The sequence below is a fragment of the Manihot esculenta genome, chromosome 12 (assembly GCF_001659605.2).
Source record: "Manihot esculenta cultivar AM560-2 chromosome 12, M.esculenta_v8, whole genome shotgun sequence".
NCBI classification, from domain to species: Eukaryota; Viridiplantae; Streptophyta; class Magnoliopsida; order Malpighiales; family Euphorbiaceae; genus Manihot; species Manihot esculenta.
The window spans coordinates 8,788,143-8,793,491 of NC_035172.2; positions in this window are offsets into that span (position 1 = coordinate 8,788,143).

The window sequence follows — 5,349 nt, forward strand, 5'->3', positions numbered from 1 at the left end:
TAAATTTTTCGGTCAAAATTGATTAAGGCAAATGAATAAAATTGAGGCAAATATGAAATGATCGGCTTTATTATCCGAGATTTTAAGGTTAGAATATAAATGTGAAAAGTGGCAAATGTTTGAATTTTTTTTACAATAAGCCTAACATTTACATGCCCACAAAATTATGACAGATTATTTCGTGTTACAAGTGTGCCGGTGCAACCAACTAATTATATTAAGATTTTGGTGTATCACTTCAACGTGATAAAGTAGTACACTTATAGTATCTAATAATTTACCCCAAATTGATCATTTTTATTTCCAGCCTCCAAATGATATTCACTAAAAAAATATAGCTAAAAGTCCAAATAAATCATATAATTTTTTAGTAAAGTTTAAATAAACCCATTTAGGTTTTTTTGCCAAATAAATCCAAATTTTTTTTATTTTAGTTCATATTAGTCCCAATATAATAAGATATTTTTTAATCTTAAAATATTACTTTTCTTAACTTTCAAATATTAAAATTATTTACTATATTTATTTAAAATAAATACTAAAAAATTCAAAGAAAATATAAAAACACAAAAATACAACAACCAAAGCTCGAAAATTCACATGTAAGAGATACAAAAGCACAAACACGACCCATTAATACCTATATATCCAAACCAAAAGTACACAAGAACAATGCCTTTGGGAGAAACCTTGGATCGAGCAAACTTATAGCAAATGCAAAATTAAATCATGTATTATTACATTAATGATTCAATAGTATTAAGATATGATAATTAAAGACTAAAAAGTTTTTATTATTTTTTTGAGAACGAAAATGACCTTTATTCACATCTATTGACTTTATAATTATTGGAGTACTTAAGGGATGTGCTTCATTTATACATATTTTCTTTATTATCATTTTTTGTATAAGTTGATTATGAATGAAAAATTCAAGTTTTACGTGTTCAATTGTAAACCGAGACAAAATCTTGTTTTTTCAAGATCTTGCGTCTCAATTTTTTTAAAAAAAAAATTGCTTTATTTCAATTTTTTTGAGAATTTGAGTAATATTTAAATAATCAAGCAACAATTATAATGGTTTTTAATCTATTTTTTTTAAAAGCACGTAGACAAATTAACTCATTTTTATAATATTTTTTATAAAAAATATATCACTAAGACAATTATACCACGTACGTCCATATTATTTTAATCTATATAAGAATTTTTCATAATTGTATTAAAAAATTTTCTTAAGAAATTTGTAGTATTTTAGAATTCTTACAGTATTTTCATATAAATAAATTGTAATAATATCCATTAGACATTCATTAAGTTTTCGTATGTTACCATAATGATATAATATATAAAAATAATTACATCAATAATAGGAGAATACAATATTTTCATAATCAACACAAAGTTTTTTAGAAAATTCTTATACTAAATATAATGTTGTATAGCATATGATTTTATCTTTTTTCAATTTAATTTTTATACAAATATCCATTTGTACCTACTATTTTTATCCCTTAAGATGCTTAGAGTATAAATTTAAAAACTTCACAATTTGAAAGTAAATTTGATTTTATTTGAATTATATGTTTCATATTCATTAGTCATTACTATGTCTACATTATTTGACATATTTAAGTTCAATATTCTCATTTTATTTTAAGATATCAATAGCAATATCAAAAAAAAATATTAACAGTAATATTTTTTTTGTTCCACCTTTGTTAGTGAAAAAACTAAGAATCTATAAATTCTAATTATATACCATGTATTAATCCAAGAAATCCAACTTTATTTGTTTTACTATTTAGATATTAATCAAATACTTTCATACACAAATTAAGATCAAAATTCACAGTCTAAATGTACCTTAATAATTATAAAAATTTATGCTCATAAGATAATTACTTTGAAAGGTTTTCAAGATTGAAAAGCTAAGTAGAAATCTTCCAAAAAGAACATTTCTTCTTCTTCTTCTTGTTTTTGCTTCTTCCTTTTGCTCCTTTTTGTTTCTAAGTTTTCTGAAAATATTTTGTCTTTCTATATTTTTGTGTTTCGTCACCGGTTGACTAAATTTGAAAAAACATTTTTGATGACCGCTGGATTTCCTCACTCCGGTCTGGGGCCAGGCCCACGACACCAGCCCATCATCTAGAGGCCCTCAAGCCTCATCACATGCATCAAGTCCGGTCCACCCAGTCTGGAGATCCGACTCCCATCGATCTCCTCAATCAAGTCGGCCTAGCCCTTTGGGCCCGATGAATAAAATCCTCTCTGGGTTCAGCCCATATCATATCATCCGGTCTGGCCCAGAATTAGGAAGAAGACCTACTCATCCTTCACTTGGGACCACCCGTACGCGCGTCCGAGAGAATCAGGGGCCGTTACGCATGGGGCAGCGATCTGATTTCCTCGTACGTCCATATCAACGTGACAGGGACAGGTGGCCCAATGACATACATTCTGTTACACGTCACTAGCGGACAAAAGAAAACATATAAAAGGAGAAATATTCTCCTTTAGGTCTAAGCTTTTTCCAGTTTTACTGAACCCTTGTAAAACCCTATTTTCTGGATCTCAGAGCATCAATTGGCGCCGTCTGTGGGAAACGAAGGAGATCTTTTCATCGCCGGAGTTCCACTCTGATAATACCCACTGAGGTCCACGATGGCTAACTACAACGAAAACAATATTGTCAATACCTCTAATGACCTGAGCTCCGCTCATGAGGGACAACAGTTCTCTTTTTCCAGTCCCACAACACCAAACAACCAAACACCAATCCCCTTCAACCCCCCGCCAAGCTTGGCAAGGAACGTGCCTGGAGCTGCTCTATCCGACCAGGACCTTCAAACCATGGCCCTCCAGCTACAAAACACCGCCCATTGGCTGGGGCAGATAATGCAACAAAGAGGCCTTAACACCCCGGTAAATGTGTTGCCAGTGGTAGAAGAACCCAGAACCGATGAACCTCACCAACCTACCCTCAATCCTCCTCAAGCAACCAGCCGAGAAACGGAAGAGAGAAATAGGAGAGCGGACGGAGAAGTAGAACCAGAAGCAAGGGTTCACGGAAGGAGAGCGAGGGAGTTGATTGAGAATGATGAAGTAGACAGTTACTCCGCCGGAACAACTGGGAGAATGGGGAGCGAGACATGGGAGGAGGAGTACCGCCAGGAGAAGAAACCCAGGCAGGAGGAGGAGAGCGTAGACCAAAAGCTGTAAAAGATGAGAGAGCAGCTCTTGGCCGAGCTGGGAGTGAAGGATCAGAACCAAACTCTCTTGCCCACCTCTTCGCCCTTCTCGAAGTGGGTGCAGCAGGAAATCGTTCCCAAGAAGTTCATACTGCCGCCTATGGCCGCGTACGACGGAGCTGGGAACCCCCGTGAGCACGTCTTGAACTATAAGACTTTCATGGAGCTGCAAACTCTTTCAGATGCCTTGATGTGCAAGGTATTCCCAACAACGCTTTCGGGGCCAGCACGGGCGTGGTTCAACAGCCTTGAGGCTGGAAGTATCAGTAGCTTTGGAGATCTGGCCACTCGCTTCATCAGCCGGTTTATCGCCGGAGTACCCGCAGAAAGGAAGACGAATTACCTAGAGACGATCAAGCAGAGAATAGACGAACCGCTCAGGGAATACATCGTTCGTTTCAATACGGAGGCCCTATAGATTCCCGAGCTCGATGAAGGAAGGGCGGTAGAAGCCATGCAGAAGGGGACAACCTCGGCTGAGTTCTTTGGCTCATTGAGCAGGAAGCCTCCGACCTCACTGGCCGAGCTGATAAAGCAGGCTGAAAAATACATAAGGCAGGATGATGCCTTGGTGACAAGCAGGTTCGCTAAGGGAGCAACGGATAAGGGGAAAGCACCGGAGGAAGGGAGGCCGGAGATGCACGAGAAAAAGCATGGAAAGAGGCCTGAGCCGTACAGACAAGCGAAGGGACCAAAGACCTCTCCCTCCTCGAGCCTTTGAACAGAGGCCACTCCCTCCGTTGGTTCCAGAGAAGCCGACCCCACTCAATGCCTCTAGAGCCGAAGTACTCATGGCTGTCCAGGACAAGGAGTTCCTCCAATGGCCCAGGCCTATGAAAACGGAAGCAAACCAGCGAAATCCTAACAAATATTGTCAGTACCATCGCACGCACGGCCACGACACCAATAATTGCTTCCAGTTGATCACAGAGATCGAGAGGCTGATAAAAAGAGGACACCTCAAGAACTTTATAAAGAAACCGGAAGGACAAAGGTCTCAGCCCAATCCGGCAGTCCAAGTGCCAAGAAGAACGGGAGCTGGACCAGTGAATGATGGGTCCAGTGGAACCATCAACATGATCGTTGGAGGAACAAAAGGTTGAATAAGCTGGCGAAGCAGAAGAGGTACTTTCCTAGAATATTTGTGAAAAGAAAATTCTTGTACTATGAAAACATGAATAAATGACATAATACCATAATAATGCAATGATTGTCTCTATTATTGTGAGTACTAACCCTCTCAGAAAAAGAAAAGAACAGATATCAGCATACCTCCTTGAGACATAGGGACCTCCTGGGGGTAGAAGACCAGGATCCCGTAAGATCTACTGGAACAAAAACGGCCGACAGGATCACCAAGATCTCCCCGGAGCAAAAACGGCCAGGATCCCGTAAGATCTCCTGGAGCAAAAACGGCCGGCGGGATCACCAAGATCTCCCCGGAGCAAAAATGGCCAGGATCTCGTAAGATCTCCTGGAGCAAAAACGGCCGGCGGGATCTCCAAGATCTCCCCGGAGCAAAAAACGGCCAGGAGCCCTGAAACACAGCCCGTATAAGGCTCGTCAAGAAAACAAGAAATTAAGTATTGACTTCACAGTGAGGAAGATGAAATTCCGAACTCTCGAGCCCGTCACACAAATAGCGCAAAAGCTGTAGCGCAAAAGCCTAAGCAAAGAACAAAAATCCGAGCTCCCTAATCCACCGAATGGACGAACTCACGACAAAAGCAAGAGATCCGACCCACAGTTGGGATTAACTCACAGTAAACAAACACTTAGCAAAAATTACCCTGGGAGAGGAAAACGACAAAAAAAAAAATCCCCATCCCAGTGGAGCATACAGTCCAGACCGCACCTACTGACAAAGGATCACCTCAAGAGGGACCAGATATCCGAGCTCATTACTAGACAGAGAGGTAAAATCGTCTAAAATAAAGCAGCGCCATTCCAAATGAAGTCTAGGGATTTACCCCCTCACCACTCATGTAATAAATGTTGAGGAGGTAAAAGGGGCAACTCGAGAAGAAATCCAAGGGCATGAGCAGATGAGACCCCAGCTTCAGCTCTTATCAAATCAGAACTAAAGGCAAAAAGGCCA